The sequence below is a fragment of the Thermobia domestica genome, unplaced genomic scaffold (assembly GCF_964235325.1).
Source record: "Thermobia domestica unplaced genomic scaffold, izTheDome1.hap1.1 HAP1_SCAFFOLD_711, whole genome shotgun sequence".
Taxonomy (NCBI): Eukaryota; Metazoa; Arthropoda; class Insecta; order Zygentoma; family Lepismatidae; genus Thermobia; species Thermobia domestica.
This window is the reverse complement of record NW_027656421.1, coordinates 52503-62408: the sequence shown is the minus strand read 5'-3', so window position 1 is coordinate 62408 and position 9906 is coordinate 52503.

The following is a 9906-nucleotide window of genomic DNA, read 5'->3' as shown; positions in this document are numbered from 1 at the left end:
GTGAAGCTCATAAGCTCATTGTATTCCCAAGATTATTTCAATAAGAAAGGAAAAATGTTAACTAAAGTGTTCATCTGTAAAATAACAGACTGCGTAGAAACAATTTCGTGTTCAAAAAAGGAATAATATAAGAAAAACTATTAGAAACACCATTTTGTAATAAATGATTTATTTTTTTCAATATTTTAATTCTCATACAAATTAGAAAAATAAATTGTATTGTTTAAGCATATATCACTTCCATATATCCTGTATCTAGCTATCTATCTGTATATAAAAGTATATCTGTATATATAAGTATATCTGTATATATAAGTATATCTGTATATATAGGTATATATGTATATATAAGTATTTCTGTTTACCCCTTAATGTACGTAAAAAGTACTTCTGAACTAACATTTACTGTAATTCGCGCTCTCTAGTGCAGAAAGACAAGAACCCAACAGAAAATTCCACAATATCAGTCTAAAAATTAATATGGGTCAAAATGACCCATTGCGGGCATTATAGGTAGGTAGAAAGTGCGGTCTTTCTAGTGTTAAAGTCATAGAAAAAATAAAATTGGAAGAAGGCGGTTTGAGCCTCTAATCGAGGTTACTATGCACCGGTTCAAAGTAACCCCTTAGATAAGAAATTATTACTGCTGGTACCTTCTGCCCTCTAATTTTAGGTAAATTTCCTATTTAGGTAAATGCCGGAATGAATTTCTTGTTGGAAAATAAATTACGAACAGTGGCTGATTCAGAAAAATAGTTTGAGAGGGGCTTCGGTCAGAAAGGCTTTTTTCTTTCCTTTTCTTTTCTTTTTCTTTTTTCTAAATCGCTAGATTTTTTGGGGACTTGAAGCTCATACACATAGGAATGACTAACACATTAGATTTTTTTTAAAAAAGAGAGAGAGATAGATCCTACAATTTGGGTGGGTTTCATCCTGAAAGCCCCAAACCCCGTAAATCCTCCACTGATTACGGTTGGGATTATATTCTTGAATATAAAGAGCAACTAAGGCAAATGAGTTCAAGCAGAATTTTTTTTCAGTTCCCGTTTTGGCATTTTTGTAGATGTCTAAGCTATCAGAATGTGCTGGAACCAGAAAATACGTATTACAAATATTGGTAATTCATACTACTGTAAGTACCGGTACCGTTACCATTATTCTAATATTAATATACCTATTTGTAGACTGCATCTAGTTTTGCGTAAAAAATGAAATGTACAAATATTGGAGGAACAATATTGCACAGAAACATTATATTCGTATGTTGAACATACTTTTTGTATGAGGTGCAAAGTATCCTTACATATGGTGTTACTTTGCACCACACTTTATATTTCAACAATTATGGTCATAACGAATATTTACTAATGCACTTGCACGATTTTTTTCCTTATATATATATATATATATATATATATATATATATATATATATATATATATATATATATATATATATATTGTCACATTTATCGCTATCACACTTTACTACAACCATAATTCGCAATAAAGCAAAAAAAAGATATTCTTTGGTTGGATTATTTAAAGTGCGAGTGACTTCAGCCGAAGCAGTACCTCTCAGCTGCACCTGTAAACCCCCACAAAAATAAACTATTTCACCTCTTCCATTTAACATTACCCGTCTCTTTCAAACACTGATTGAATTATTCAGGTAGAAATAAAATTTTATTTTCAATTCAAGACTTTTAATAATTATTGAGACTTCTATATACAATTTTTCCAATCAAAACCTTTCGATGAAAATTAACTAAATATATCTCTTGAATTTAATAAATTAAGAAAATTATCACAGATAAAAAATATAGAAAATGGTCGTAACTCTGGATTGAAGCAAACTTAATATCATCAAATCTTTAATTACAATAGCTTCTTGAAAAACACTACAGACTGCTCTAGAAGGAATAAAGTATAATTTTTTGTGAGTCCAATTTTAATTCTTCCGTAATCTATAATTTTAATCACCCGGAAAATGAGATTGATGATTTGACTCTAATCGGTTTTAGTTTATTTTAATTTATATTTTACTTATTTCAACCAGACAGCAATCTATTACGTTTACTTTTATAATACTATTAACGCAATTGGGTAATGAGTAAGATGAAATTCTACCAAAACTTACTCTACCACTACTCTACTCAACCGTAACCAGTAATATTAAATACTCTGTAATACTCACCAGATTCAAATATCTAATATAAAAAAAAAACATTCTTACGCCTTTATCCAGAGACTCCACATCACCACCATGGATTGGAATTTGACTTTCTCTACTTAAAAACCAACTGCCATACAAAAATGAATGAGTCCCAATTTTCCCCAACAGAATATTAATTGCAAAAATTCACGATTTAATTACAAGCTCATTCTAGAATCAGAAAGTTAATTGGATTTAAAAAAAATATATTTGAAACTTTAAGCTAGGAATTATAGCTACAATTCAGAGCTCTCCCTTTATAATTTACTTCAAACTTCCGGATTTTAATTACTGAATTTTACCGCAATAGAATATTATACACTTTAAATTCAGGTATTAATTCAAACCATTTTATAAAGATCAATTAATTCTTGAAATTATAAGTTTTATAACCTGCATTAGACTGAGTATTACTACAATAATTCATCACAATTTTATCAATTCTAAACAAAATTACTACTGTTTAAAGTTAAATTTATGATAGTCAAACAGGTTATCTACCGTAGTTAGTTAAGTGACAAAGCGACATAACTATCTGTTTTAACCGAATTTTACAAGCTAGTTTTAGTTTGGTCAAAGGGTCTGAACTCCCCTCCCAAGTACTCCAATTAGGCACAATTCTCCTACAAAAATTAAGTTACCAGCTAATTTTAGTGTATTTAACTCGCATATTAAACGGATATTCACTACTAAATTTTTATTCCTATCTTTTTTTTTAAACCTACTAAAGTAGTAAGAACATTGAATCACAGCCCTTTTTTTTTTTTTTTACTTTCAGTCACGAATTATTTAAGCTAGGAAACTAACCCATCTGATTTAAGCATATTAAAGACAATTAACCTCCGATTTAGTATCAAAATTAATATTATAGATTCCGTAATAGAAACTTTTTAACTCGTAAAGTCAAATCCCTTTAAACTCAATATCACACAATTCGCACTATAGGCACAAATGCAGCCGAGAAGACAACTTCACTTCTATGTTTTTCCATGCGTAATGACTCAGCCGTCGCTCGCTCGCATGAACGAAGCCTGGTAGGGAGGGAAGACTCCGCCCACCCACCAAGGCCAGATCAGCGCAACCGACAACTATGTCATCACGCGTATGCTTCATTGCTTCCAGAGCAGTTGTTTACAACACACCTTTACTTCGAAGAAACAACTCAGCAAAAGAAGCTATTTTCACAATCTTAAAAAGTAAAAAAAGAATAACATTTTTAAATTTTCATTTAAACGACCATTTCAACGTAACTTGAATGTCCTTAGATTTTTCATTATTTTCCATTTCTGTTATTTATTATTTTAAGTCCATGATTTATTGCAATTCATTTTCTTTTTTTTTTTTAACTTGGAACGTGCACACGTTACAATTCTCGAAGCCTCAGAAAATATAAAAATTCACATAAAAAATTTTTATATTCTATATTCCATTCTTTAAGTCCTTTTCCGGTGAGATTTCCACATCACAGATGTAATTCGCTGCAGCTTTTTTGTCCTGGAAATCTTCGCCATTCTTCACCATAACAAACATGGATCATGCCTCAATACCAACTTCTTACATTTTACCAATTTGGACAACTTTACTGTGATAAACCCTCTAGTGAAACCTGAAATATACAAAAGCTATCACATCTTATATAAAACAGCAATTCTTCCTGAAATGAAGAGTTCAATTTAGATTATCCATATACATAATTGAATTGCAAGAGTCCTTACATTAGAAACGATAATGTTACAATGACAATGAAAATGAAAATGTAAACTTATTCTAATATTTAACCTAACTTAACCTATCCCTAAACTAATTCTAATACTACCTTACCACTAAATCTTGCTAATTCAACTATCCTTCAATGATATGGTTTTGAAGTGTCCAAATTCAGTTTCATATTACAATTCAAATTAATTTAAGCAACTTATACATTCCTACGCTCCCAATATTTTTTAACATCTGTTACATGTGCTCTTTTCACATTTTGCTCATTTCCTACTTCTTCTAATAACACAGAGTTATAAGTCAAAAATTTAACTATAGTGAAAGGACCAATCCACGTATAACATAAACTTTTAGTTATTTTATCTTTTAGTGATGATTTTTCATGATTTTTTACCAAAACTTTATCTCCTAATTGTAAATTTACTTCCCTTCTTTGATTTTCAAATAATTTTTTTCTTTTTTCCCAATAATTTTTCATGTTAAACATGGCTCTTTTCCATAACTCTTCAGACTTTTCTCCTTGCAAATCAGCATTACAAATTTGCCATTTTATTTCCAACGGACTATTTAAAGATCTACCTAAATACAATTCTGAAGGGACTGATCTCATTCCCTCGTGCTGAGATAGATTCAAATTAAATTGCAACTCCTTTATAGCCGAACTCCACTTATTTTGCTGTTCTGCAAAGTAGGATTTAAGCCCGTATTTCAACGTTTTGATATATCTTTCAGCTACGTTTGCTTCAGGGTGATATGGGCTTAATTTAATATGTTTAGCCCCAACACTGAACAAAAATTTCCTAAAGTAATCAGAGGAGAATACAGAAGCGTTATCACTCGACAAACTTTCAATAAATCCAAATTTAGTAAAAAGATCATATAATTTATCACAAATATTCTTAGAAGATAAACGTCTCAGCTTTTCAAGCATACAAAAACGAGTTGCATTATCTACAACTATTAGTACATATGAGAAACCATCACTCAACGGCAAGGGCCCTATGATATCCACCATCCAATTAGCATTAGGTCTCTCAACTACCTGCGATCCTAATCTACCCATTTTCCTCTGATTTGAGGGTTTGGCCTTTTGACACTCTGGGCAGCTTTTAACATACTCTTTCACGTAGTCAACTAGCCCTTCCCATGTAAACTTTTTCATTATTTTATGCAAAGTTCTATAAATTCCCGAATGTCCACCTGTTAGATATTCAAGGTGATAATACTCCACTATGTTCTTCCTTAGATCTTTAGGGACAACAATTTTTAATTCATTTACCCTGGCCTTAGTTCTTTTTAACAAAAATCCCTTTTTTATTTCAAAATTCGGAATTTCTCTACCTTCTGCAATTTGATCTATTATATTCTTAAGTTCAGGATCCTTTCTTTGCAATTCTGCCAATGGTTCACTAATAAAGGGCAATTTCCATAAATTCACCATAACAAGATGTTCCTTATTTTCCCTATCACTAAGATCGCATTTAATTTCATAATTCATAACATCATAGGTCCTAGAAAGGAAATCAGCTATTTTATTATCAGTAGTTCTAATATGATGGATTTTAAAGCTAAACTGAGATAACTGTTCTATTAATGAGCCATATTTAAGAAGCCTTCTAGAATTATTAATAACCCAAGTAAGCGCTCTGTTATCAGTGTATATGTCAAATTCCTTAAATAAATAATGTTTAAACCTAACAATGGTTTTAACTAAACTCAAAAACTCTATTTCATAAATAGATCTGTGACGATCTGCTTCACTTAATTTCCGGGAATAAAACCCAACAGGTCTGATCTCTCCTGTCTCATCAACTTGTGACACTACCCCTCCAAGACCGACACTAGACCCATCTACATGGACTAAGAACCGCTTATTTATGTCTGGTGTTTTTAATATCACATGTTCACTAAACATTTTCTTAATTTCCTCAAAGGCCTTATTTTGCTCCTCACCCCATTCAAATTTTTTTGTTGTAGATCTCAGTTCAGAAATCGGAGCAATTAATTCTTGAAAACCTGGTATGAAACGAGCATAAAAATTTAACATTCCGCAATATTTTTGAACAGCCTTCCTAGTTTTGGGAGGTGGAAGTTTTTTAATAGCTTCAACTCTTTTAGGATCCATACAGACATTATCCTTATCAACTATAAACCCCAGATACTTAATTCTCTTTTTAAAAAAGAAAGACTTATCTGGAGAAATAGTAAGACCATTTTCCCTAAGTCTCTCCAACACCATTCGTATAGCTCTCTCATGCTCCTTACGAGTTTTATTTGCTATCAATATGTCATCAAAATAACAAAATACCCCATACTGTTCAAGATCTCCTAGCACCTCCTTCATGCATTTAGCTAAAATGCTTGAACCTATCTTAATACCAGCTGGTAATTTTTTATATTGATAAATACCTATAGGGGTCACTATAGTGGTTAGTTCTCTACTTTTCTCGTCCACCTGCAACTGGAAATAAGCCTTCTTTAAATCAAAGGAGCTTATAAAAGGGCATCCAGATAAATTACCTATGCACTCTTCCATATGTGGAGTCGGAAAAACATAGTCAGCCAACAAACTATTTAATTTTACATAATTCGCTACAAGCCTATATGAACCATCCTTGTTCTTAACTATAAAACAAGAACTCCCATAACTAGAATGATCACATTCAACTAAAACATCTTGTTCAACTAAATCCTTAATAACATCTTCAAAAATTTTTCTCTTTTCTCTAGGAATTGGAAACGGCTTATCATTAAAGTATTTCTGTTCTCTAAGATACAAATGACATTTATAATTTTTTAAGCATCCAACCCGATTATTAATCACATCTTTATACTCCTCCTTTATCGATCTAACAAAAGACTCCGAGTCAGGATCCAACCAATAATCATCATTTTCCATAACTTCCAAATTTTCTTCCTTTTTCTTCATTTCCTTGTTTTCAATACCTTCGGATTGAATTTCTTCACCTTGGATGACTATATCACTTGAACTATCCATCCCTAACTGTCTTTTCAAATTCTGAAACCTTCGTCCAAACTCTTCTTCAAATGACTCAGTCCAATTATTATCGGTTTCATTACACGGATCTTCACGCTTGATCTCATCTTTTCTATTACGGTCCCCAGTCTTACCACAAACTTCCGAAATATTGGAATTTAAATTTGAATTAAGTCCGCCACACTGATCAATAGAATTATGAGTTTGTTCTGTTAAAATATATTCATTAATTCCCGATGAGTATTGCTCTTCCTCTTCCCAAAAAATATCGCACTGCAAACCAACCTCCCTAGTTTCAGCTAACAAATTACACTGTACTGCTGCATCAATCAGTTCAGGACTGCCATGAACATACACTGCCTGTTTAGATGGTAAGTTTTTAAAGTCTGACACAAGCGGCGATGTCCTAGATATTCCTTCACACCCAGTACCTTTATTTAATGACGAGGTATCGTGATTATCAATCAAATAAATCCACACCGGATTAACAACCTGTTCATTGCCTGATGACAACTCAACCTTAGATTTATTAATAATTTCTCGAACCACCTCATTACTCCGCAAGGGAACATACCTCTTCAATTCAAGAAATCTCAGCATATGGTTACCAATGTCCAAGACAGCCTTCGAACGTTGTAAAAATGGAGTGCCTAAAATAATGTCACATGGTAGACCACTAACCACCACCAGATCAATTTCGAATTTAAGACCTCCCATTCGTAACGGCATAGTAACTTCCATAGGTTGGGATACACTTTGACCCATCATAGAATTAAATTTGACTGGTTCAATGTCTTTCCGCTTAATTATAAAGTTTCCTAATTTATTAACCAAGTCTGAGGACACCAAACACAAACTAGCTCCACTGTCGACACAAACAGCAACTAAATTACGTCCAATATCACCCAATACAAAAGCTGCTGAGGCATTCGAATCACTTGAAGGAATTTTCAAAGTCCGACCACCGATTGAACCACTAACCGAATCTTTCGAAGATCGATAATTATTTCCACCATTACTAACACGCTTTTCATTACCATTATAATGTTTATCCAGTGTATTATTCACATACTTGAAGTCTTTATTTCCCCTTTCAGAAAAATATTTTTTCCCAACTGTATCATGCCTTCCAAAATTCTTACCATCATTACCAAAACATGTATTATTCTTTCCCTCATGCTTAACAGCATTAATATTATTACAATTGCTGGGATTATATTTAGATCTACCATTATATGTAGCCTTAGAATTTCTGGACATAGTGGGTTGAATATTAATAGCAGCAAAAGGTCTAGCATTTTTATTTTTAATAGCACTAAGCTCAGCAAATTCCTTTTTAGATGCCTTATACCGATCGAAATTATCAACTAATTGTCTCATTTCTTCAATTGATCTCGGCATCATGTATCCAAAACACTTGAACCTATACTCCGGGTTCATACCATGACATAAAATTTGAATAATGTCCGTTTCAGAATGTCCTACTTCTAAAACCTTAGCAGCATTAAACACTCTATCAATATAATCCAATATGCCTTCATTTGCTTGCATTATCTTATAAACTCGGGTATTCACCAAATGACTACGTAATATCATAGAAATAAACTTGAAAACCAGACGATGTCTTAATTCAATCCAAGACAGTTGACTACCAATGCCATTCATAATTTCTGTATATAAGCGACCAGTAGTTTTAACTGAAACAGAATATAGCAGCATTCTCAACGGAAAATTATAATGAAAAATGAGATCATTAATCGTTAATAAAAGTTCGAAAACTTGAAAACCATTTGAGCCGTCAATGACGCTGAAACGAGCCAGTCTTTTATCAACAATTTTACTTATTTGATTAAAAATGTACTTATCTATATACATATTCATTGATTCAGAAGAGTTTCCAACCCTAACATTATTTTGATAATCATTTACTTGATTACAATTTAAACATCTTAACTGAGATGTTTTCTTAGTGTCACCTAAATTTCCATATTTACCTTTAATATCATATTTTTTCTTCAAATTATTTTCCATCCCAGAATCAATTTCGTTCTGATGACCCAAAAGATTAGAATATGTTAAAGGGCTACCTCCTCTATTTCGAACACCTTCTTTATTACATGCCAAACAAGGACAAGTTTCGGCTTTTTCCCCTTTTATTTTCAAAGTTTCAGTTTGATTTAAATTTCCGGACCAAAATTCTAAGTACGGATTAACTGACCCCATATTATTCATATTTGGCATTCGATTCAAAAATTCCCTAGAACTATTACGTTGTTCCAGCTTACTAGCTTCAGTTTTCTCAAGTTTTACCTTATCACACACAAAAGAATCTGGCATCCTATTTCCTGACTTAGCAGCACTTACCACTCTACTAGGCTCTTTCAAGTCTATTCTAGATCTTAATTCTGTATCGCTAATTTTGGAATCAGATAAAGCACCCAATATTTCTTGAACATCTCTAGGTTCAATTTTATTTGGTCTTTGCTTAAGTTTTTCTACAAAGTTAGGTTGAACTGAATATTTACGATCCTCAGACGTACCATGACGAATAGTATTTAATTTTCCTAAAATTGCATCATTATTATCCTCATGAATCCTTAACTCCGAAAATTTCATACTTCTGAATTCACTTACATCAGTTGGCCTATTACTAGTTACGTCAGAAGTCGCTCCACTCGTTTGATCTCGTACAGTACTCGGATATACCAATTCATACGAAGTTTCCGCCATATTTCGCAAAAACCCTTCGCTTTCATTAAATTCTAAATGATTTAATGCGCTACTACTAGAACTTGATGATGATTCTACCCTATAAGCATTAATTCGTGCTATCACTTCATCGTCAGGTAATTGTCTTAAACGTGGATCATTAATATCTCTTATTTCAACCACCGAGTATTCAGGAATATCTTCTAGACTCATATAAGCCGTACCTTCCGATAAATCTGAGTATGACATGTTGATCGCAAAGGCAAATA